This window comes from Scyliorhinus torazame, chromosome 13 (assembly GCF_047496885.1).
Source record: "Scyliorhinus torazame isolate Kashiwa2021f chromosome 13, sScyTor2.1, whole genome shotgun sequence".
Taxonomy (NCBI): Eukaryota; Metazoa; Chordata; class Chondrichthyes; order Carcharhiniformes; family Scyliorhinidae; genus Scyliorhinus; species Scyliorhinus torazame.
Genome location: NC_092719.1, coordinates 63,774,840 through 63,801,997, shown reverse-complemented (window position 1 = coordinate 63,801,997; position 27,158 = coordinate 63,774,840).

The following is a 27,158-nucleotide window of genomic DNA, read 5'->3' as shown; positions in this document are numbered from 1 at the left end:
ATATAAATTTAGAGTACCCAATTCATTTTTTTGTCCAATTAAGGGGCAATTTAGCGTGGCCAATCCATCTACCCTGCACATCTTTGGGTTGTGTGGGTGAAATCCCCGCAAACATGGGGAGAATGTGCAAACTCCACACGGAACGTGACCAGAGCCGGGATCGAACCTGGGACCTCGGCGCGTGAGGCAGCAATGCTAACCACTGTGCCACCGTGCTGCCCACGTCCACTGTTAAGGATTTTCACCAGACCCCTTGAAGTCACCAGAACTTTCGGAACTTGGCAACCTACAATTTTTGACCATCGTTAGACAAGAGGCAGCAGTGGCATCATCAGCCTCAGGAACATCTTGAAAAGTGTTATTGTTTAAAAGGATGTAATGCTAAGTTAAAAACCTAAAATGGGGGGATGGTTCCTTACACAGATACAAAAAGTCTTCAGTTCATCGCAGTGCAATTATGCAGTTGTTTATTTTCATTACTTCAGAGCATTGGAGGTTATTGGAGAAAGTAAAACACAGTGACAGACCATTCTGGCCATCACCAGCTCACAATAAGGACCCAGTCAGGTATAGGTCCAATCAGCTCAGCTCCAAGAGGTATATGCCATCCATCACTCACCAAGAACTCAAGGGCTGTACTTTGTAATCAGCCACTCCTGCCACAGAGCCTGCTCACAGGAAGTGCATGATCCATACCTACCATTCATTTCATGGATGGAAAATCATAGGTTTCAATTTCCTGATCGGTATTCCCAGTGAGAGCACACCTGGCACCACATGGTTGCAGACTCTTCAACATTTTCTCTTGCCCTTATGTTCTGAGCTCTCACATCACTGAGGATGGGAATATTTGTGGAGCCTACTCTTCCACATTTAGTTGTTAAACTGACCACCATCATACACAACTGGATGCAGCAGGACTGCAGAGCCTAGATCTGGGGCGAAATTCTCCGTTATCGGCGCAAAGTCCGCCGACCGGCGGCAAAAACGGGGCAAATCTCACCTGCAACACGCCGCCAAAAACGTCGCAACGTCTCCGGCCCGGAATGGGCCAGCATCGATGTGACGCTATCCGCGCTGGCTAACGTGGTTCACGCCGCACGGCGTGACGGCTCATTAAGGACGTGCTGCTCCCCCCACCCGACCAGAACACCCGACCGGATGGCCGCCCGCCGCTCAGCCCCGAGGTTCCAGTCCCGTGACATTGAGGCGCTCCTGGACGCAGTGGAGCAGAGGAGGGAGGCCCTGTATCCCGGGCACGGCCGCAGAGTTGCCCAACGCCACAGCCGGCGTCTGTGGAGGGAGGTGGCAGAGGCCGTCACCACTGCGGCCCTGACACCACGGACAGGCACCCAGTGCCACAAGAAGGTGAACAATCTCGTCAGAGCAGCCAGGGTGAGCCTCCCCCCCTGCCCGATATCCATATCCCCCATATCCCCCCTCCCCTGTATCCCACATATCCACCCTCCCCCATATCCCCCATATCCCCCTCCCCATATCCCCCTCCCCATATCCCCCCTCCCCATATCCCCTCTCCCCATATCCCCCATATCCCCCTCCTCATATCCCCCATATCCCCCCTCCCCCATATCCCCCTCCCCCATATCCCCCCTCCCCCATATCCCCCCTCCCCATATCCCCCTCCCCCATATCCCCCATATCTCAACTCCCCATATCCCCCCTCCCCCCTATCCCCCCTCCCCATATCCCCCATCCCCATATCCCTCTCCCCCATATCCCCATCCTCCATATCCCCCCTCCCCCATATCCCCCATCCACCATATCCCCCTCCCCATATCCCCCATATCCCCCCTCCCCCATATCCCCCTCCCCATATCCCCCTCCCCATACCCCTCCCCATATCCCCCATATCCCTCCTCCCCATATCCCCCTCCCCATATCCCCCTCCCCATATCCCCCCTCCCCCATATCCCCCTCCCCATATCCCCCTCCCCATATCCCCCCTCCCCATATCCCCCCTCCCCATACCCACTCCCCCATATCCCCCATATCCCTCCTCCCCATATCCCCCATATCCCCCTCCCCCATATCCCCCCTCCCCCATATCCCCCATATCCCCCTCCCCATATCCCCCCTCCCCCATATCCCCCTACCCATATCCCCCTCCCCCATATCCCCCCTCCCCATATCCCCCCTCCCCCATATCCCCCCTCCCCCATATACCCCCTCCCCATATCCCCATATCCCCCCTCCCCATATCCCCCATATCCCCCTCCCCCATATCCCCCCTCCCCCATATCCCCCATATCCCCCACTCCCCCATATCCGCCTTCCCCCATTTCCCCAAGTGAATCCAGCCCTAACCTTAACCTCTGCAATACACGCGCAACCGATGGCGTGCATTCATATACCTGTCTAACACTGTTGCCTTTTACCCCTGCCACCACCCCCCACAGGAGAAGCGTGCACACAACACCAGGGAGCATGTGAGGACTGGAGGAGGCCCAGCTGATGAGAGGCCACTGACCGAACATGAGGGAAGGGCCCTGGAACTGGCTGGCGGACCTGAGGACCGGGAGGTTGCTGACGCAGAGGTAAGGGGCGTACTAGCAAGTGAGCCACCGACAGCCCGTCCCCATATCCCCCCTCCCCTATATCCCCCTCCCCCATATCACCTGATCACTGCCTGCGTGTCTAACCATGCATGCTTCATTGTGTATCGCAGGAGCAAACGTCGAGGCACCCATCTCCACAGACGCAGACCGCCCGCATGATGCCCCTCGGAGGCCACGGGAGACGGAGAGACCCGGACCCTCCGGCATACGACGCCCGCAGGATGCCCCTCGCACACCACGGGAGACAGAGAGACCCGGACCCTCTGGCATGCGACGCCCGCAGGATGTCCCTCGCACACCACGGGAGACGGAGAGACCCGAACCCTCCGGCATGCGACGCCCGCAGGATGCCCCTCGCACACCACGGGAGACAGAGAGACCCGGACCCTCTGGCATGCGACGCCCGCAGGATGCCCCTCGCACACCACGGGAGACGGAGAGACCCGAACCCTCCGGCATGCGACGCCCGCAGGATGTCCCTCGCACACCACGGGAGACGGAGAGACCCGAACCCTCCGGCATGCGACGCCCGCAGAATGTCCCTTGGAGACCACTGGAGACGGAGAGACCTGGAGCAACAGGGAGACGATGCCCCCGTCTCGTGCGGGTGCGACAACGCAGGCGTGTGCCACCCAGTGACGAGAGGGGCAGCCACAGGCCCCCGCCACAGCCGAGCCAGGTCACCACACCCCAGGACACCACTACCCAGGACACCACTACACAGGACACCCCTACCTAGGACACCACTACCCAGGAAACTGAAATACAGGAGTGACACAGATTGGATGCGTGGAGACGAACTGCCACCCCAAAGTGCCATGGACTCAGAGTGGGACGATGCGCACGACACAACGCCACTGCTGTCACCAACACCCTCCACCGTCGCAGAGACGCTCACCTCGGTTGGGCACTTTAGTGATGAGGCGTCTGGTACACTCACTGGTGCACACAACACAGCCGTCCCGGTACAACAGGTGGAGGTAGGAGCAGCAGAGGGGCCGGGCGGTCGGAGGGCTGCCCAGCCCAAGCGAACATCTGCCGCCCAGATGGATCCCGGGTTCCTGGAGTTACCACACCCACCCATAGATCCGATGCAACCACCGACCCGGAGACGAGCGAAGAGGGTGACGGCCGGCTTGCGGCGGCTGCAGTCGCAGGTGGAGGAGTCCACCCGCGTCCAGGAGCTGGGTGTGGTGCCGGTCATGCGTGCCACCCAGGCCAACACTGCATGGGTGGCGTCCGCGGTGGAGGCAATGGGTGCGACGGTGTCAGACATGGGGAACGGTTTGCGAGGCCTGGGGCTTTCCGTGCAGGCGGTGTCTGGGGCCCAGGACATGGCTGCCCTCTCACAGGAGGCCATGAGCCAGTGCCAGCGGCAGATGGCAGAGGCGCTCAATGCCATGGCCCAGTCTCAACAGTTCATAGCCCAGCCTCTGCACTCCATAGCCCAGTCTCTGCAGGCCATGGCCCAGTCTCAGCAGGCCATCGCTGAGGGCATCAGCGCCATTGCCCATGTGCGAGCCGGCGTCGAACAGTCACAGACAGGGTTTGCCAATCCCCTGAGCTCCATGGCTGCAAACCTGCAGACCCCTGTCGATACCAGCACGGGCCTCAGGACTGGCAGCGCCAGATGTCGGGGGGGCGTCGGATGGCCAGTCCGTTCGCATCCCTCACCCATGTAGAGGCCTGGGGGCCATCGAGCACCCCGAGGGAGGAGGAGGTGGTGTGGTCCGTCCCGGGTCCTACTGTAGGGGAGGTCCCGGAACACCGCGACACCTCGGACTCCCGCCCTTCCGTCCCAGGTGCATCGGGTGGGCAACGGGCAGGACAGGCTGACCAGCTCGCCATCCCAGTCGCCCGGGCCGCAGCCTGGCCCATCTAGGCCAGGACGCCCCAGGAAACGGCCGCCAAAGGGATCCCGTGTCAGAGGGCAGGAATCACAGGAGTCCACCTCCAGTTCTGCTGTACCGTCTGGGGAACCACATAGACGTAGTCATCGGGTCCATAAGGCCAAACAATTAGACACTGAGTAAGTTGGCACGGGTGCAGGGCACAGATGAGTTTTAGGGGCTAGGGCACGTGCATGAACTCCTTTGGTTATTAAAGTCAATGTTACACCTACAGAAGCTGCCTTTGTGCTCTGTCCAAAGCGTGCGGGGGTGTCATGTACGTTGAGCGCAAGTGTGTGTGTGAGGGGTGGTCTTACCTCAGCCCCAGGTGAGTCTGCCCCCTTCCCCCTGGGCCGCCATCAACATCCCCCCGGGCAGAGGACGGGACCGTGCGCTGCAGTGTCACAGCCGCATGCAGGGATGGTCCGGGTGGATGGTGGTACTGTGGCCATGGGTCAGACATAGTCCAACGATGTGGAGCCAGGAGCTCATCGCAGGGCGAGTTGTCATCATCCTCCATGGCCTGCAATAGACACGCGTCCACCCGCAACTGTGTGAGCCCGGCCGTTGTGCCGCAGGTGGATCGGCAATGGGGGGGTGGTGTGTATGCGGGTGGGGTTGGGGAGGGGGGTGAGGGTGCTGGGTGGGTGGGTGGGTGGCTGGTGTGGGTGGTCGGGTGTTGCCATGGTGTGCGGTCGTGGCCATACTACCCGATTCCCACACCCATCTAGTCAGTGAAGCGGGCGGCTATCAGCCTGTCCTGTGCCCGCTGGCCCAGCCGGTAACGGTGGACAGCCATCCGCCCGTGTCTAGCCCGTCTGCCCTGACCATTGCCCCCATCCCCCTCATCTGGGGAGGACTGCGCCTCTTCCTGCTGCTCCTCCACTCCGCCGTCCTCTGCCTGCGGCACATCGCCCCTCTGCTGGGCTATATTGTGCAGGACGCAGCACACCACAATGATGCGGCCGACCCTATGTGACCGATACTGGAGGGCGCCCCCAGAGAGGTCCAGGCACCTGAAACGCATCTTCAGCACGCCAAAGCACCTCTCTATCACTCTCCTTTTCGCTACATGGGCATCATTGTAGCGGTTCTCCGCCTCATTGCGTGGCCTCCGTATAGGCGTCATCAGCCACTATCGCAATGTGTAGCCCCTGTCGCCCAGCAACCAGCCCCTCAGCTGGGGATGGCGTCCCTTGTACATGCCGGTGATGTATGACCGCGACAACACGTATGAGTCGTGTACACTGCCCGGGTAACGGGCGCAGACGTGCAGGACCATCACGCGGTGGTCGCAGACCGCCTGTATGTTCATCGAATAGGTCCCCTTCCTATTGGTGAACACGGCCCTGTTATCTGCAGGTGGCCGCACGGCGACGTGCATCCCATCAATCGCGCCCTGGACCATGGGGAACCTGGCCACGGCAGAGAAGCCCACGGCCCGGGCATCTTGGCTGGCCCGGTCCACAGGGAAGCGGATGTAGCGGTGCGCCATGGCATATAGGGCGTCTGTCACTGCCCGGATGCACCGGTGCACCGATGTCTGCGAGATGCCGGACAGGTCCCCACTCGGTGCCTGGAATGACCCCGTTGCATAAAAGTTCAGGGCCACCGTAACCTTGACGGACACGGGGAGAGGGTGTCCCCCGCCAGTGCCACGCGGTGACAGGTGTGCCAGCAGGTGGCAGATGTGTGCCACGGTTTCCCGCCTCATCCGGAGTCTCCTCCTGCATTCCCGGTCCGTGAGGTCCTGGTATGACTGCCGGGGCCGGTACACATGGGGCGCCCTCGGGTGCCTCCATTGCCGTGGGGCCGCGGCGTCCTCCTCTCCCTCCTCGTCCTGTCGGTCAGGTGTCCCTCCAGCCTGGGCGGCTGCCGCCTGTCCCTCTGCGGCAGCCTGCGCCGCCTCTCTGGCACGCTCCTCCTCCTCCTCCTCCTCCTCATCCAGGGCAACATAAACATTAGCGGCTGCCGCCACAGCGGCCAACATCGCTGGATGTTCGGAAAACATGACGGCCTGGTTGGGGGGGGGGGGTGGTGGGGGGGACGCCGACATGTCATCGTTGCCCATACCCCCTCCTCTCCCCAGCCAGGTGGCATGGACCGCATGGGTCCAACTGTTGGAGGCTGGCACCTGGCCAGGTGGACCAACTCACTTGCCCTCGCACTCCCCCTCCCCGGCACGGACCCCCCAACCCCCTCCCCGGCACTGACCCCATCCCCCCTCCCCGGCACGGACCCCCCCATCCCCCCTCCCGGCACTCCGTGTCCCTCCATGCGGCTGTGACACTGCAGCACACGGTCCCGTCCTCTGCCCGGGGGGATGTTGATGGGGGAAGGGGCAGACTCACCTGGGGCTGAGGTAAGACCACCCCTCACACACACACACTTGCGCTCAACGCACATAACTCACCCGCACGCTTTGGACAGAGCACAAAGGCAGCTTCTGTAGGTGTAACATTGACTTTAATAACCAAAGGAGTTCATGCACGTGCCCTAGCCCCTAAAACTCATCTGTGCCCTGCACCCGTGCCAACTTACTCAGTGTCTAATTGTTTGGCCTGACGGGCCCTTTGACTACGTCTACGTGGTTCCCCAGACGGCACAGCAGAACTGGAGGTGGACTCCTGTGATTCCTGCCCTCTGACACGGGATCCCTTTGGCGGCCGTTTCCTGGGGCGTCCAGGCCTAGATGGGCCAGGCTGCGGCCCGGGCGACTGGGATGGCGAGCTGCCAGCCTGTCCTGCCCGTTGCCCACCCGATGCACCTGGGACGGAAGGGGGGGGAGTCCGAGGTGTTGCGGTGTTCCGGGACCTCCCCTACAGGGGGACCCGGGAAGGACCACAGCACCTCCTCCTCCCTCGGGGTGCCCAATGGCCCCCAGGCCTCTACATGGGTGGGGGATGCGAACGGACTGGCCATCCGACGCTTCCCCGACATCTGGCGCTGCCAGTCCTGGAGGCCCGTGCTGGTATCGACAGGGGTCTGCAGGTTTGCAGCCATGGAGCTCAGGGGATTGGAAAACCCTGTCTGTGACTGTGCGACACTGGCTCGCACATGGCCAATGGCGCCGATGCCCTCAGCGATAGCCTGCAGAGACTGGGCCATGGCCTGCTGAGACTGTGCCATTGCCTGCAGAGACTTGTCCATGGCCTGCAGAGGCTGGGCTATGGACTGCTGAGACTGGGCCATGGCGTTGAGCGCCTCTGCCATCTGGCGCTGGCACTGGCTCATGGTCTCCTGTGAGAGGGCAGCCATGTCCTGGGCCACAGACGCTGCCTGCACGGAAAGCCCCAGGCCTCGCAAACCGCTCCCCATGTCTGACACCGTCGCACCCATTGCCTCCACCGCGGACGCCACCCGTGCGGTGTCGGCCTGGGTGGCACGTATGACCGGCACCACTCCCAGCTCCTGGACGCAGGTGGACTCCTCCACCTGCGACTGCAGCCGCCGCAAGCCAGCCGTCACCCTCTTCGCTCGTCTCCGGTTCGGTGGTTGCATCGGATCTATGGGTGGCTGTGGTAACTCCAGGAACCCGGGATCCATCTGGGCGGCAGATGTTCGCTTGGGCTGGGCTGCCCTCCGACCGCCCGGCCCCTCTGCTGCTCCTACCTCCACCTGCTGTACCGGAACGGCTGTGTTTTGTGCACCAGTGAGTGTACCAGACGCCTCATCACTAAAATGCCCAACCGAGGTGAGTGTTTCTGCGATGGTGGAGGGTGTTGCTGACAGCAGTGGCTTTGTGTCGTGCTCTTCGTCCCACTCTGAGTCCATGGCACTTTGGGGTGGGGGTTCGTCTCCACCCATCCACTCTGTGTCACTGTCCGGTATTTCGTTTTCCTGGGTAGTGCTGTCCCGGGTAGGGGTGTCCTGGGTAGTGGTGTCCTGGGTAGTGGTGTCCTGGGTAGTGGTGTCCTGGGGAGTGGTGTCCTGGCTCGGCTGTGACGGGGGCCTGTGGCTGCCCCTCTCGTCGCTGGGTGGCACACGCCTGCGTCGTCGCACCCGCACGAGACGGGGGCATCGTCTCCCTGTTGCTCCAAGTCACTCCGTCTCCAGTGGTCTCCAAGGGACATCCTGCGGGTGTCGCATGCCGGAGGGTCCGGGTCTCTCCGTCTCCCGTGGTGTGCGAGGGGCATCCTGCGGGCGTCGCATGCCGGAGGGTCCAGGTCTCTCCGTCTCCCGTGGTGTGCGAGGGGCATCCTGCGGGCGTCGCATGCCGGAGGGTCCGGGTCACTCCGTCTCCCGTGGCCTCCGAGGGGCATCATGTGGGCGTCGCATGCCGGAGGGTCCGGGTCTCTCCGTCCCCCGTGGTCTCCGACGGGCATCATGCGCGCGTCGCATGCCGGAGGGTCCGGGTCTCTCCGTCTCCCGTGGCCTCCGAGGGGCATCCTGCGGGCGGTCTGCATCTGCGGGGATGGGTGCCTCGACGTTTGCTCCTGCGATACACAATGAAGCATGCATGGTTAGACACGCAGGCAGTGATCAGGTGATATGGGGAAGGGGGATATAGGGGAGGGGGGATATGGGGACGGGCTGTCGGTGGCTCACTTGCTAGTACGCCCCCGACCTCTGCATCAGCAACCTCCCGGTCCTCAGGTCCGCCAGCCAGTTCCAGGGCACTTTCCTCGTGTTCGGTCAGTGGCCTCTCATCAGCGGGGCCTCCTCCAGTCCTCACATGCTCCCTATTGTTGTGTGCGCGTTTCTCCTGTGGTGGGGGGGGGTGGTGGCAGGGGTAAAAGGCAACAGTGTTAGACAGGTATATGAATGCACGCCATCGGTTGCGCGTGTATTGCAGACGTTAAGGTTAGGGCTGGATTCACTTGGGGAAGTGGGGGAAGGCGGATATGGGGGAGGGGGGATACGGGGGATATGGGGAGGGGGGATATGGGGAGGGGGGATATGGGGGAGGGGGGATATGGGGGAGGGGGATATGGGGAGGGGGGATATGGGGAAGGGGGGGATATGGGGGAGGGGGATATGGGGGAGAGGGGATATGGGGAGGGGGATATGGGGGATATGGGGAGAGGGGATATGGGGGAGTGGGGATATGGGGAGGGGGATATGGGGAGGGGGATATGGGGGAGGGAGGATATGGGGGAGGGGGGATATGGGGGATATGGGGGAGGGGGGAATGGGGATATGGGGGAGGGGGGATATGGGGGAGGGGGTATATGGTGGATATGGGGAGGGGGATATGCTGGAGGGGGGGATATGGGGTATGGAGGATATGGATATCGGGTAGTGGGGGAGGCTCACCCTGGCTGCTCTGACGAGGTCGTTCACCTTCTTGTGGCACTGGGTGCCTGTCCGTGGAGTCAGGGCCACAGCGGTGACGGCCTCTGCCTCCTCCCTCCACAGACGCCGGCTGTGGCGTGGGGCAAGTCTGCGGCCGTGTCCGGGATACAGGGCCTCCCTCCTCTGCTCCACTGCGTCCAGGAGCGCCTCCACATCCCCTGACTGGAACCTCGGGGCTGAGCGGCGGGCGGCCATCCGGTCGGGTGTTCCGGTCGGGTGTTCCGGTCGGGTGGGGGGGAGCAGCGCATCCTGATGAGTCGTCACGCCGTGCGGCGTGTATGACCCTGCACGGCGTGAAGCACGTGAGCAAGCGCGAATCCCGTCATGTCGCTGCTAGCGCATTCCGTGCCGGAGACTTTGCGACGTTTGGGGCGGCATGATGAAGGTCGGATTTGCGCCGTTTTTGCCGCCGATCGGCGGACTTTGCGCCGATAATGGAGAATTTCGCCCCTGGAATTAAAAGTCTAATGATGAACATGAAGCTATGATTGATTGTTTTAAAAAAAACATCTGCTTCACGACTATCCATTAGGGAAGGAAATCTAGCAATTCTTACCCGGTTTGACCTGTATGTGACTCCAGGTCCACTGCAATGTGGTTGCCTCTTAGCTGCGCTCTGAAATGGTCCTGCAAACCACTCAGTTTAAGGGCAAATAGGAGTGGGCAATAAATGCTGGCCCAACCAGCGATGCTCACATCCCATGAATGAATAAAATATTTAAATCTGCCTGGTGCATGATGCTATTGGTAGGCATACTCGGACTATTTTCTTAAGTTCTGCCATCAACCTCCACATCTGTTCCCATATCCAATGCAATTGTACACAGGAAAGACTTGCTAGAACCTGACAGATAAGTTGCGTACTGGGGATAGTTGTCCACTGGGGAAGATGCCCTGAAGTCCCTGCCAGATGCATATTGTGCGGCTGTACCACCATTTTGGCATCCATTTAGGAGAGAGGGTTGATCACGTTTCCAGAGGATGTGGGTGCAATTTCTGAGGCATTCTCCCAACCTTCCGTCATAACTTCAGCCATTTATATTTTTCCTGTGGAGCTTAAGAATCTCCCTCCGTGGTTCCATCAGGACTGCCCACGCAAACTCAAAGTGTACCCTTGCTGCCTTTCTTTTATTTGTTTTTGTTGCCTCAATTGCTTTTGGTCCGCTCCCCACACCAAAAATGTCAGCAACTGCATTCATTCAGTTACTTTAAAGAAGTGGGCGAATCTCACCAAAAAGGTTATTGTTCATGAACAGTCAATTTCTGAGAATTCTGATGCATGGCATCAGCCCAGAACATGAATCTCTTTTGTTCCTTTTCAGATACTGACAGATCTATTGCAAATTTTCCAGATTTTGTTTCGCCTTCTTCCAACATTAATTGATATCCAAGACACTGTGAAATGAAACAGTTGCATTGATTGTGAGTTTCATGCATTAACATCATAATCATGTATCATTCAAAACTTTCCATCTGGAACTTGTATTATAATTGTATACATGGCATCTGCAGAGCAATGTGGAGAATTGTCCAGATATGTCCTAGACACAAAAGGTGGGCTGACAAGGCAATGAAGCCTTGCAGTATGGTGCCATCTACATTGGAGCTTCAATAGACACTCTTGCTGTGACATTTCCATTTCCGAAGAGAGGACCCTACAATGTTTACACTCCCTGCTACACTCGCATCTGTGCACTGCAGTCTTATCTTCATCTGACACCACTGCCTCATCAAGACCTCACCAAGCTCTTGGCGATATTCCAGCACTAGTGCATTCATCTAGTAGCAGGTTGCGACACACTCTGCTGCCCGTTCATCTGCGTTCTGCCACATTCTGGCTTCTCCTCCCCCAGCACCTCTCCCTCCCAGCAAAAGCCAGGTTACAGGGCATTTCAGAATAGCACACTTCATCCTCCAATGCACTCAGGCTGAGCATGCAGACGTCCCAGACTTGGCAGTGCAGATTTTGTGTCAGTTCATGCACACACTCTGACACCCCTGTGTATCCGGAGTAATGGCCATCTGACTACACCTCTTCACACAGTTCGATGCCAGCACTGCCATCGCCCCTTGACAATCAATGGCATTACCATCATTGATTTCCCCACTATCAACAACCTGGGGGGTTACCATTGACCAGAAACTGAACTGGACTAGCCATGTAAATACCATGGCTACAAGAGCAGGGCAAAGGCTAGGAATCCACTTGTGAGTAACTCACCTCCTGACTCCTCGAAGTCTGTCCACCATCTATAAAGCACAAACTCAGGAGTGTTATGGAATACTCCCCACTTGCCTGGATGAGTGCAGCTCCAACAACACTCAAAGAGCTTGGCACCATCCAGGACAAAGCCGCCCACTTTATTGGCATCCCTTCTGCAAACATTCACTCCCTCCAAACCGACGCACAGTAGCAGCACTGTGTAGCATCCACAGGATGCTCTGCAGAAACTCACCAATGCTCCTTAGGCAACACCTTCCAAACCACAACCACTATCATCTAGGGAGTCAAGGACAACAGAGACATGGGAACACCATCGGCTGCAAGCACTCCTCTAAGTCACTCACAATCCTGTCCTGAAAATATATTGCCGTTCCTTCACTGTTGCTGGGTCAAAATCCGGGAACGCTCTGCCTAATAGCACAGTGGGTGTACCTACACCAAATGGACTGCAGCAATTTAAGAAGGCAGCTCACCACCACCTTCTCAAGGACAATTAGGGATGGGCAACAAATGGTGGCCGAGCCAGCGAAGCCCACATCCTGGACAAATGAATTTTTAAAAAACTTGACGACAACAGAAGATCATTTAAGCTTTTGTGAGACTGAAGCAAAGTGCAGCGACCACATTGTGCCTGCTGACCTGGGTGGCAACCTTTACATAAGAACTAGGGGCAGGAGTAGGCAATTCGGCCCCTCGAGCCCCCTCCGCCATTCAATAATAATCTATATTATTGTCACAAGTAGGCTTACATTAACACTGCAATGAAGTTACTGTGAAAAGCCCCTAGTCACCACATGTTCAGGTACACAGAGGAAGAATTCAGAATGCCCAGTTCACCTAACAGCACATCTTTCGGGACTTGTAGGAGGAAACCGGAGCACCTGGAGGAAACCTATGCAGACACGGGAAGAACATGCAGACTCCACACAGACAGTGACCAAGCCGGGAATCGAACCTGGGACCCTAGAGCTGTGAAGCAACAATGCTAACCACTGTGCTACCATGCCAATCCGATCATAGCTGACCTCCTTTCGGCCTCAATACCACTTTCCTGCCCATTCTCCACAACCATTCAACCTATTACGAATTATAACTGTGTCTATCTCCTCCTTAAATTTACTCAGTTTACCGCTATCCACTGCACTCTGGGGGAGTGAATTCCACAGATTTATGACCCTTTGAGGAAGCAATTTCTCCTCATCTCTGTTTCAAATCTGCTTCTCCCTATCCTAAAACCTCTCATTCTAGAATGCTCCACAAGAGGAAACATCCATTCTACGTCTACTTTGTTAATAACCTTTTATCGTCTTGTATACCTTAATTAGATCTCCTCTTATTCTTCTAAACTCAAGAGAGTATGAGCCTAAACAGCTCAATCTCTCTTTGCAAGACAAAGCCCTCCTCTCTGGAATCTTTCCAGTGAATCTCCTTTCAACTGCCTCGAATGCAACAACATCCCTCCTCAAATAAGGGGACCAAAACTGTGCACAATACTCCTGGTGCGGTTTCACCAATACCTTGTACTGTAGCAGCAACACTTCCCTACTTTTATACTCTTTTCCTTTAGCTATAAAGACCAAAATTCCATTTGTCTTCCTTATAATAATAATAATAACCGCTTATTGTCACAAGTAGGCTTCAATAAAGTTACTGTGAAAAACCTCCTGTTTGGGGAGGCCGGTACAGGAATTGAACCTATGCCTCGTTCTGTGTTACAAGCCAGTTGTTTAGCCCACTGTGCTAAACTAACCCTGCTGTACCGGCATGCTAGTTTTCAGTGATTCATGCATGAGGACACCCAGATCCCTCTGCACCAAAGCACTCTGAAATTTCTCTCCATTTAGATAATAAGTTGCCTTTCCATTTTTCCGACGAAAATAATAATAATCTATAATAATCTTTATTAATGTCACATGTAGGCGGGCATTAACACTACAATGAAGTTATTGTGTAAAGCCACATTTTGGAGCGTGTTCGGGTACATAGAGGGACAATTTAGAATGTCCAATTCACCTAACAGCACGTCTTTCGTGACTTATGGGAGGAAACCGGAGCATCCGAAGGAAACCCACGCAGACACGGGGAGAACATGCAGACTCCGCACATAGAGTTACCCAAGCCGGGAATCAAACCTGGGATCCTGGCTCTGTGAAGCAACAGTGCTAACCACTGTGCTACCCTGCCGCTCAGAATGGATAACCTCACACTTATTCACAGTAAACTCAATTTGCCAAATTTTGGCCCACTCTCCTAACCTATCTATATCCATTTGAAAATTTATTGGGCAGAATCCTCCGTGTCTCTGGTAGCGCACTCATGCCTGTGATTTTCCAACGTTGTGGTGCCCACAATGGGAAACCCCATTGGCTGGCTGCCAGGATGGATGATCCCGCTTCCAGCGGGGGTACGTCGCACCAGAAAATGGGTGCAGCAGGATGGAGAATCCCGCTCCTTATTTCCTGATTGCAGCTTACTATCCCAACTATTTTAGTGTCATCTGCAAATTTGGCTATATACCTTCTATTCCCTACATCCAAGTCATCAATATATATTGTAAATAGTCGGGGTCCCAGGACCAAACCATATGGCACCCCACTAGTTCCTTCTTGCCAACCAGAAAAATACCCATTTATCCTGACTCGCTGCCTTATGTCAGTTAGCCAGAAATATGTTGCCAACAGAATTTTTCCATTCACCGCCAGGTCCCCATTGGACTCGCCATACTCATTCCCACCCCTGCCCACACTATCAGGCCAACCGGAAGAGGCATTTCAGGCTGGGTGGGACTTAACTGGAAATCCAGTGTGAAATTGGGTGGAGAATGCAATTGTGCCCAGGAGCAGATTATACATCTGCTTCCAAGCCCGCTGGCTTTGCACACAAGCCAAGCATTGCTGCATTTGGGCATGGGTTGTTTCAGTGCCTGAGGAGTCATGAATGGTGTTGAAAATTGTGCAGTTCTCAGAGAACATCCCCACTTGTGACCTTGGGATTGGAGGAAGGTCAATGATGAAACAACTGAAGATGGTTGGTCCTAGGACACTACCCTGATGAACTCCTGCAGTGATGTCTTGGAACTGAGATGATTGACAGCCAATAACCACAACCATCTTCCTTTATGCTACGTATGACTCCAACCAGTGGAGAATTTTCCCCTGATTCCCATTGGCTCCAGTTTTTCTCAGGCTCCTTGATGACACACCTTGTCAATTGCGGCATTGACATCAAGGGCAGCCACTCTCAACACAAGCTCTGGAGCTCAGCTCTTTTGTCAGTTTTGAACCAGGGCTGTAGTGAGGTCAGGAGCTGATTGCCCCTGGCAGAACCTAGCAGTGAGCAAGTGCTTCTTGATAGCACTGTAGATGACCCCTCCCATCACTTTACTGATGATCGCGAGTATACCGATGGGGTGGTGGTTGGATTTGTTCTTGGGTGCTGGAGTGGAGACATGAACAACCTTTTCAAAGGTTGCCCTTGTCACCCAGGAGCCATCCATCCAAACGTGCAGGGTCCACGAACAGCTTTGGTACCTGTAAGTGTCGCAAGTTGTAAGCATCATGTGAGCTACCGGGGTAGCAGACAAATACTTGCAGATTCTGTGTCCTATGGTCACAGACAATCTGCACATTCATTGAGTGGGAGCCCTTTCAGTTCATGAAGGCCTGCAGCTCACCTGCTGGCACCTTGATGGCCACATGAATGCAAGTTTATCATATCCTGGATGTGGGGGGAACCCAATAATCATCGCAAAGCCACTGGCTCTCTCTGACTGGCTGGCTGGCCCCGCCTGACCAGTAATGGATAAATGTGAGGACACATCTGAAGAAAGCATCAGTCACAATCTTGATGCAACTGTGTGCAGCTGATTGAGATACGTCATGCAGATCCCCCACTGATCTTTGGAAAAAAACGGTGGTGTCAAACTTGAGGGCCACTGTGACCTTCAAACCCCTGACATGGGTGTTCACTCGTGCAGTTTAGAGGTGATTTCCTGCACAATCATCTGAAATATTGCTGTCACTGTGTCCCAAGAGAGGTGGAGCCTCCTTCAACACTGGTCCTCAGACATTTAGAGGTCGCTGGAGCACTGCCTGTAGACTCGAGCCATGAGGTAATGGTGTCTTCTGCACCATCCTTTGCCTTGATCTCCCTGCTGGCCCTGCACCAACTGGACACTTGTCTCTCCTCTCACAGGTCTCTCCTGGGACACTGTCCATGGCCACATGGCCCCGCTTCCCTCCTGCTCCTCTTTTCCACCTCAGAGGAGGTCCCACCAGCTAACTATACTATCCTCATTAGGTGAGAAGCACAAAGGCCTGTGCCTTGCAACTAAAGGTGCACTGTGCCGTAATCCTCAGGCAGATCTTCCAGGGAAGATGAGGTCCTCAAATACATGGCCAAAAGTGCCAGATTCGTGTCGCCCTGGCTGTCAATTGCTTTTCAGCAGCTGTATGACAATGTGCACGCCCTTTTCTGCCTTCCCGTTTGACTGAGGGTATAGTGGACTTGAAATGATGTGCTTAAAGTCATAAAGACTGGCAAACTCAGTCCACTCATAGTTTTTGAAGCATGGAGCATTGTCAGTCATAACCGTGTTTGGTATCCCATGCCGAGCAAAAATCTCTGGCATGTTGGACAACACACTGAGCAGTCAAGTTTGCTAGCAGCTGTGCTACCTTCGGATAATTAGAGAAGTAATCAATGATCAAAAGTATTCTTTTCCAATGAAGAGAAAAAGATCTACGCTCACCTTCTGCCAAGGAGTTGTGATTATTTCACCCGTGTGCATCGGCTCTTTGGTCTGCTTGCACTGGTACTTTTGATTGGTGTCACAGTTGTCCACCATGGCATGCTAAAGAAATTTGGCATGTCTGCATCGACCCTCACAAACTTCTACAGATGTGCGATAGAGAGCATCTTATCCAGCTGCATCACAGTCTGGTATGGCAACTTCTCGGTCCAAGATCGCAAGAAACTGCAGAGTGTGGTGAATTCAGCCCAATGCATCACACAAGCTTGCCACCCCCACATTGATTCTGTATACACCTCCCACTGCCTCAGAAAGGCAGACAGCATTATCAAAGACCCCCCCTCCCCCCCACCCAGGCATTGTCTTCTTCCAGACCCTTCCATCAGGCAGAAGGTACAGAAGTCTGAAGACCCGCACATGCAAACATAGGAACAGCTTCTTCCCCACAGCTACAAGACCTCAAAGACTCACCTCGGTCTGATCTGTTCCCTGTAAGAACACTATTCACGACGCCCTATCCTGTTCTTGCTCATGTATTTGCTTTGTTTGGCCCCTTGTTCTACACTGTAACCAATCACTGATTGTCGATGTACCATTTGTCAATGTTCTCTGTTGATTATTCTTTTTGTGTACTATGTACGTACTGTGTACATTTCCTCGGCCGCAGAAAAATACTTTTCACTGTACTTCAGTACCTGTGAAATAAATCAAATCAAATCAAATGTATTGGGTGATGACTGGCCAATAACCTTTTTTCCCTGGCCCTGCGCATGCACTTCTCAATGCCCAGGTGCCCTTCATGGAGCTTCTTGAGAATGAGTGGCCTCAAAAAATGCGGAATCACAATCCTGCGCTGTTGGAAGACCGTGCACATAATCATGGAATTTGACAAAACCACTGATTAAGCCAAGGCATTCTTTCTCAATTTGTGCATACCTGCACCCAGTCTCCAACATTGCTCTGGATGTGTATGCCACAGGTAGCCAGCTGTCTTCTGCATTCTGCGGCAGTAACACCATTCCCAGGACATCCTTAGATGCATCAGTTGAAATTTTTGTCTTTTTCGCAGACTCAAAAACCTTTAGAACTGGCGCAGTGGTCAAGGAGATTTGTAATGCTTGCCATTCCTGCTCATGTCTGGATGTCTGGGGGACATTGGAACACTGTGTCCAGTTTTGTAGCACAGTGGTTAGCACTGTGGCGATCCTGTGGCTGGGGAGTTGGCAGTAGGCTGTGTTGAAGGGTAGACATATTTTGCAGTAGCTCGTCAATAGTTCATTAGTGTTATCTGTTTATTATTTTATTTACCCTAGTTATCTTTATCACGCAGTTGTTTCATAATAAATTATTTAACCGAGATGTTCTGTAGTTTGTCATTCACTTCGGCCAGTCGACATAACATGACAGAACTGTGGTGAATTCCACCATTTTTAAGCCTCCTTTATTTCCTATCATGGTGATGTACAATATCTCCATTCTAGTGTAGGTGCACTATCATCTTAACCATATGACAAGGGATAGATCAGGTAGCTGAATCAAAATAATTAAGAAACAAAATTCCTGGGCACTCTATCTATTAAATATATTCACTTCTGCCTCCTTTCGCCTTCCTTCCTTTCCATATCCGTTCCTCTGCCCTCTGCTGTCTTATTCTCCATTCCTTTCCCCTTTCCGTTTCCCCCCTTTCCCCTCCCACTTTTTCTCTTTCTCCCTTTTTTTCCCTCTCTTCCCTTTTCCCTCCATCCTCGATGTTTCACTCTCCTGCACCCATATTGGTTCTCTTTCACTTTCTAACTTTCCTCTTGCTGATGGGATTTGAGTCCCCAAGTGCACCCTGCACCTTGTCCAGTAGCTCTTTCAATTAATTTGGATTGAATCATTTTATGTGGCTTTCTGTCGAATTATATCATTCTATTCCATTATTAATACTAACAAAAGCTCTCTGTCGGAGATTCTGGATGGCAATCAAGAATAGATTATGTCTAAAGATTGTTTGGCACCAAGGAAAGATGCCAAGTAAAATTCTTTATCGCACAAAAAGCAGGATTGTCTGAGTTAAGAATGGGGTGCGCTGTTGTAAAAGCATTAGGTCCTTCTAAAAATCCATGTTAATTGATAACTAAGTGTAAAGGGAAGTAGAAAGGCTAATTTGTTACATTTTTTGCTCCATTTTCCTTTGTTAACTTCAAACGCAGGAATAGCAAGTTGCCCAAGGCAGTAGTCATTGAGATTGAATGGGATTGCAAGGCACGCATGTACTGACAAAACAAAGCTGCAAATCATTTAAAAGTGCAAAGCTCTATTTGTTGCCTGCGGTTTTCCATGAATCGTTCATGGGTTTTAGAAAGTTTAAAAGGACATGATGAGTTTTGGTGATGTCACAGAAACAACAATGAAAAATAGCCTGGGAGAAGTTGATTGGCGCAAATGCAAAATGTCTGTTCAAACAATGGTACTCATAATTCTGGTTTTGCTTCGACATCTATTTATGCGTGTTTCGATCATTGAACATACAGATGAGAAAGGAACTGCATAGAAAACAAATGTTCACCCCTCGCGACCTTCACTGAATCCTCACGCAAAAGTAACTTTTAAAAATACTTCAACAAGAGCTCAAGCAAGTCTTTCCTAATCCTGGATACCCTCTCTGACTGTACAGCTCCCATTTCCTGGCAAATCTCTTTCCTCTAACTCCTACAGCACCATATCACATTAAGATGGCTTCAATTGCTTCACACAATTACCCTTCATGTACATCGTCATGTTACATAAGGAAATATAGCGGGTGGTCTTCAACAGCACACCACAAAGAGCGATGCATTCCAATGTTAGGGCAAATATCGGAGAGAGGGACGATTGGTGAAGGATGAATGCAATGTGGCCGCACGGCGAGATCATATCGTGTTGGCAGTCTTCACAGACCAGCTGCACATTGAGCCAATGGTAGTTCTTCCGGTTGACATAAGTACCATTGGCTTCCATGGGAGTCAGCTGGGCAGTGTGAATGATGTTAAATATGCTTTTCTAAGGGAAGTCTGCCATCTTGGTCTTTCCTATTGCTTGCTGATAGACATAGCGAGCTTGAGAAAAGTTTGGTCCTGGAAACAGTGGGCTGGATTCTTCAGTCCTCCAGTTGCATGATTCTTGGCGGCACGCAGTTTGCAGGCAGCGGAATTCTCTGTACCCGCCACTTGTCAATGGGATTTCTCATTGTAGCCACCCCATGCCACCAGGAAAACCACGGGCGGGGATGCACCGCCGATGGAAACAGAGAATCCCGACGGTGGTATATTTCTAGCCAGTAAAACTTTTGACAATGTCCCGTATGGGAGACTGGTCAAGAAAGCAGGAGCCCATGGGATCCAGTGCAATTTGGCAAATTAGATCCAAAATTGGCTGAATGACAGGAGGCAGAGGGTGATGGTCGAATGTTGTTTTTGTGACTGGAAGCTTGTGTCTAGTGTTGTACCGCAGGGATCGGCGCGGGGTGCCTTGCCGTTTGCAGTGTACATTAATGATCTAGATGGGAATGTGTGTGGGCAAGATCAGTAAGTTAGCTGATGACACAAAAATTGGCGGTGTGGTAAATAGCGAGGAGGAACGCCTTAGATTAAAGGCAATATGGACCAGTTGGTCAGATGGGCAAATCAGAGGCAAATGGAATTTAAGTCTGAAAAGTGTACGGTGATGCATTTTGGGAGGACGAACAAGGTGCGGGAATATATAATGGATGCTAGGACGCTAGGATGCACAGAAGACCAAAGGGACCTTAGGATACATGTCCATAGGTCCCTGAAGGCAGCTGGACAGGTAGATAAGGTGGTTAAAAAGGCATTTGGGATATTTGCCTTTATTAGCCAAGGCATAGAATATAAGAGCAGGAGGGTTATGATGGAACTATATAAAACACTCGTTGAGCCACAGCTAGAATACTGTGTGCAGTTCTGGTCACCATACTATAGGACGGAAGTGATTGCACTGGAGAGGGTGCAAAGGAGATTCACCACCAGGATGTTCCCTGGGCTGGATTTTTTCAGCTATGAAGAGAAACCGCTTAGGCTGGTGTTGCTCTCCTTGGAGCAGAGAAGTCTGAGGGGTGACCTGATTGATGTGTACAAAATTACGAGAGACATGGATAGATTAGATGGGAAGAAACATAATAATAATCTTTTTTGGCACAAGTAGGCTTACATTAACACTGCAGTGAAGTTACTGTGAAAAGCCCCTAGTCGCCACATTCCGGCACCTGTTCGGGTGCACGGAGGGGGAATTCAGAATGTCCAATCCACCTAACAAGCACGTCTTTCGGGATGTATGGGAGGAAACCGGAGCACCCGGAGGAAACCCACGCAGACACGAGGAGAACGTGCAGACTCCACACAAACAGTGACCCAAGCCGGGAATCGAACCTGGGACCCTGGAGCTGTGAAGCAACAGTGCTACCCACTGTGCTATCGTGCTGCCCAGAACCCGCACCAAGTTCCAAATTCCAGAAGTTAGCAGGTTTGATGAGGGCCGGAGGTTCTTTCTGCTGCTGCCTGGAGTTCTGTTCACGTTGGAGGTCAAAATGTGACTAGCTGAGTTCAGTTCCACCGGACAATATTACCGTGCAGTTTGGGGCAGGTCATGTGACATACCCCCTCGATGTTGGACAATAGGTGCCTGGAATCTTAAGGTGTTTAATTGGAGTCAGGACTCCCTTTTGTTCTTCGAGACATTTGGCTGAATTTTCCAGTCGTCGTGATTGACCTCTCCGTCGGCAGTGCACCGCTGCCCGCGGGTTTCCGGCGGCGTGGTGAGGTTAGAATGGGAAATCCCAATGACAATCGGCGGAAATTCATAAAAATAACCACAATGTACAGGAAGATAGAATCCCGGTGTTCGTGAAAGGCGTGCCACCGAGAAACATGTCGCTGGGGAACGGGAGGATCTCGCACATTGAATTTGAGTGAGCTAAATCAAGCCCTCTCCGGTACCGAAACTATTGTGTTTGAACAGTTAATTCTTAGCCCATTAGTAGCATAATGGGCGATTAAGACCTGCAAAGGATTTCCTTGGCTCGAAATTGGTTGGAGCAGACCCATCGTGAATGGGACAACGGTTACTTCGAAGTTGCTGAAGGTATCATGTGGCCAACTGGTGACATCTTGTCAGCTCAGCAATTGTCCATTTTAAAAAGCACAAAAAAATGGCTTTACGAAGTAGTCCAGCTGATAATATTATATATAAATTTTTTATTGCACATCTTGACCTTGACACCAAGAATAGAGGCAGTTATAGGAATCCAAACTCTGGCTAACAAAGAGAAAGCAAATGCTTCCTGGTAATTTGTTTAATCTCTATAAAATAGTGTTCAAAATGTTTCCGACATGATTTGCAATGTCAAAGGGCAGGATTTAGCAGCCGCATCAGCAGTGGGTGAAAATCCCGGCACGGCCGCTAAGTCTCACGAGAGATCAGAAATTGTATTTGAGCGGACAAGATTTCCTATCATGATCTTCCTGGGCCCTCCCATGATCAGATTCACGCCCTTCCTGATTTGCATGAACTTAGATTAATTACCATGCACTTAGGATGGTTAACAGTACATCTTCAGCCCTCATTGAATCTCCCCACCCACCAGGGGGTCCCGGAGTTCTGGAGGGGGTAGGGTCACGGGCACAGCTTTTGGTGTAGCTTTTCAGGAGGCTTCAATGTTGTGACATGACAGCAATTAGGTCTTAGAATGATGCAGTCTGAGTAGGAAGGGTGCCTATTGGCTTTGCCTGTCCCTGAAGCATAAAGCAATTGTGCCCTCTAACAGTCTTGAGACTCATATTCGAGCACCCCACTGCCTGTTGTCTCTCGCTCGCGGACATTGTGGGCAAACTTTCCCTGCAGAAAAGGAAATGGGAATGATGTGAGCTGGCCAGCTGAGAAGGTCAGATGTCAATGGGGCATGTGGGGGCATGCGCCTAAGCAGGTAGGGGTTCTGATGAGCTGTGCCAGGGGGGGTATGAGAAAGCTTGTGGGAGATCGGGTGCTGGGGCCCTGCGACATGGCAGCATGTGGGATCGAGGTGACAATCCTCGGGGTGGCGGAAAGGTGGAGTGCAGAGAGATGGCAGGGATTACTCACCCTGGCTGAGCAGAGTAGGTCATTCATCTCTTTTTGGCATTGTACACCCATACTCTTGGTCAGGCTGTTGGCACTGACCAGTATCGCCACCATCTCTCAGCCGGGATTAGTCACCTTGCTGGAGGATCTCCTGCCAGCCTGAGGGTATATTGTTGCCCACCTCTGCTACACGGCATCCATCATAAGGGTGAGGCCCCCTTCCTTGAATCTCGGAGCTGGTTTCCTTACTGCTACCCTCCTGGTTTGAATGACAGCAAGTGCTGTGGAGCTGTTTAATTGCAGTGCCCCCTTCATAGAAAGGCTCAGATGAACCCAGGGTGGACAAATCAGAGGCTTCACATCTCAGGCTCATTGTTTTTCACGTGAGGAAGTTCTTTTTTTCTAAGTGCCTCTCAGACACCTGTCCGGATAGCGTCGGATTTAATTTTCAATGGACTGTCACTGTCAACCTGAACGAGCCAGAGGGGTTGCAATGATCACAGGCTTCCCCAGGGTGCAGTGAGAAATAGACAGCACTCATGTCATCATAAAGGCTCCAGCAGGCCAGCCCTGAACATTCATTAACAGGAAGGGCTATCACTCCAAAGATGTGCAGATTAGATGAATTGGCAATGCTAACTTGCTCCTTAGTGACCAAAGATTAGGTCGGGTTATGGGGAAAGGGGGAGGAGATTGGAACCAGGTAGGGCGCTCTTTCAGAGTGTTGGTTCAGACTAAATGGGCCAAATGGCCTTCTTCTGCACTGTAGAGATTTTACTCCTTTTTCTCCAGTTGGCATGTGACCACAATCAATGAATTATGCTAGTATGAGCTAGACAACGGGGCAGCAGCAGTGATTCCTACATTGTCTGGAATTTCCAGGTGCCAGACATGTTAATGGGCCTGATTCCCTGGATGGTTGGCTTCTGGGTGACAAGAGATACCCTATGAAGAGCTGGCTCATGATGCCAGTGAGGATCACTAGAATAGACATCGACAGGATCAACGACAGCCAAAGAACCACCAGGGCCATCGCCAAGCAGACAATTGGGCTACTAAAGATGAGGTTCTAGTGCCTGGTTAGGTCATGGGGCATTCCAATAACCCCATCCACAGTTTCACCAATGGTCATTGTGCTCTGCTCTTTCCGTAACCTCCACATTCAGACAGGGGTGCTCGTGAGGAAGAGGATCCGCAAGATAGTGGGCAGTCCTTTAATGCTGAGGGCAAAGAGGAGATGAGAGAACTCCCCAACGGAGAGGTACAAGGCCTCTGCATGTGAGCACATGGTTTGCTTGACACACGGAAGCTCTTAATCAGACAAAGATTCCAATAGGTCAGGAATTCGGAGATGTGTGTAGTACCTGTGTCTCAAGTTACTCCATCCACAATGTGAACTCACTGGGAACATCCTGTCATCACACTCATCATTTTGATTCCCTCAGCATTATTGTTACATTGACCAATGTTCACCACTTACAAATCAGGAGCATGAGGGGTAGTGAATTTAGGGTTTATTAACATCCTGCCTATGGCAGATCTGTTGATCACATTTACAGAAAGCACCCATGTAACCCGCGTTGTGATTAGTGTGCTCCAGGGCACCTTGCACCCCCTCCCCATTTCCCCCTCCCTAACAGCTACACTGGAGAAAGGCTGCTGATCTGCTTGTCTCCTTGCCCTGGCCAACTTTGGTGGATGTGCTCTGTGTGTCTGAGGCCTCGAGGGCCCTGTCACATTAGGAGATTCCTGCTGCATTGCAGGAGTATCTTTTGTTGTTGTGGCAATTGAGGACTGTGGCAATGGTGGAGGGGCAGAGGGGAGGCTGTCCCCATTAAGTGCCCTGAGGGGTGCTTCCGGATGTTGGCAGCAGTTCTTTGTCCTCCGCCTTGATGACCATTTGGCCCTCCCTGTAGAGGGCATATACATGATTGCTTCTGAAATCTGGTGGGTTTACCCCCCCAGGACAGCCGGCAGTCTGTTTATGTAGGACATTTGGCACTCTGAGGAGTGAGTGTTTGCAGTGCACATGGTCTTGCAATCTTGCCTGTGTCAATGGAGCAGGTCCATTCTGTGGGTGGCAGCAACAGAATCTTCTGGTGCACAAGCACTGCCCTATCTCTTCTATGCAGCAACCTTCACGTCCCTTTACCTAGGTTTCCTGAGGCCATAGAAACACGGTCAACTGGGGTTAAACGCACAAGAAAGAAAATATGAGGCATGTAAACTGATTAAAGTATTTAAATAAGCAACCTGTATTCCAGGAGCTGGCAAGTTCCCCACATCTCATCTCCTTTATAAGTGGAAATGAATTGGGGAGATGGTGGCCTAGTGATATTGTTACTGGACAATGTCGAGAATCCAGGGTAAGATCTGGGGACCCGTATTCAAATTGTTATGGGCCAGGGTTTAGAGAACCCCAAAGCATATCATGGAGTTCACCTGACCCACAACATTTAATAGATTGTGGTATGGGGAGCACACGGTCCACTCTACATGTGTGGTACAGCAGAAATGGAAAAATATTTTTTAAAAGCAAAACAATGTTTATTCTATGAACTCAAGTTAACCTTTTAAAACATACAGTGAACATCTTAGCAACCATCAATTCAAATACAACCCCCAAAGAATACAACACTAAGTAATCCTTTAAGCTTTCCTTTTAACATCCATAAGACTTAAAACACCTTTTACCAGAAACACATCAGGTTAAAGTCCCTACTGTTATTAGTTTTAAATCACCAGGATCGATTTACAGTCTTTAGATTACAGAGAGAGACTCTAATACACCTTCTGGCTGTGACTGCAGCAATCAGCTCTGAAAACGAAACTAAAACACACCCTGCAGCAAACAGCCTAAAACAAAAGTAAAAAGCTGACAGACAGCCCAGCTCCACCCACTCTCTGACATCACTGGAGTAATAAGCACCCATTTTTTAAAGGTACTCTCACTACAGATATTTATATACATACCCATTTATAAACACCCATTTCTAAAGGTACTCTCACATGACAAAATCCTGCCATTGCAAATGGCGACATCTGAATTCAATAAAAATCTGGAACCTTTAAAAAGTCTAATGACAACCATGAAGCCATTGCTGATTGTCATAAAAAGAACATCTGGTTCACTAATGTCCTTTAGGGAAGGAAATCTGCTCTCCTTACCTGATCTGGTCTACATGTGACTGCAGACACACAGCAATGGGGTGGACTCTCAAATGTCCTCTGAAATGGAGTGCAGTTAGGGATGTACCAGCAACAACCACATCCCGTAAATGAATTTTTACAAAAAGGTTCAATTTTCAGATTATTTATATTTTAACATCCCGCCCAGCCAAACCCGCTTATTTGCTTTGGAGTTAGAACTCATGACTTGTCAAGAACCTTTGTATTCTTGAGTCTGCAGGCTTCAAGGGATTAGAAGGCAAAAATGTAGGTTGAACTCGGAAATAAGCTAAATATAAAGACTACAGCAGAATTGTGAATAGAATTATTAGTGATTTACTTAATTTCTTCAGTTTCTAATAGCCAGGTAGTTCAGACCAAAACTTTGACAAAACCTATTTGAGATTTGTTTTGTTTTGGAGCAGGGGTGGGCAAGGAAATTTGAGATAATTAGATACAATATCGTATTTAAAAGTCAGTAAAGCTCTCGTTACTGTACCCAGCTCCAACCACAGGTTATTATGTCCTGCAGCGTCTGTTTAAAATTTCCACTTCTCACAGCACCTGACTTTGTATCATTTCCAAATGGGATTGCAAATTAACAGTAATTAATGCTGAATTGAACAGCTTGGCGATGATAATTGCTGATGTCATGGTTGACTAATTAATATACATGCAACAAATCCTTCATTTTGCGTTCATGACAAGAATATACTTAATTAATTTTAAATATGATGCAATATTGCTGACTCGAACTCATCGCCTCGTGTTCACTTGACATGGGGCTGAAACACCTCAATTTTCCTGCATAGGGTGCAGTAAAGTGAGGGTTCATTCCATCAGTTGGGGTGAATTCAAACCCACATACAAGAGGACAAAAAATTGCATTCGAATCCATCAAGCCACACAATCAATCATGAAATATATTTTTCTGTCCAATGAGAAATTAGTTCCTTGCTTATCATTTTAAGAACTTGCAAGCAGGGAGGTTTTTCAGTTTTTAATGTGACCTATGCTTTGCCTTTGGTCTTATTCTTTCACAGGATCTGGGCATTGCCGATTAGGCTAGCATTTGTTGCTCATCCCTAATCGCCCTCGAGTAGGTGCTTGCATGTGGCCGGCCTTCTTGAACCATGGAGGGCAGGTAGTGATGATTCCAG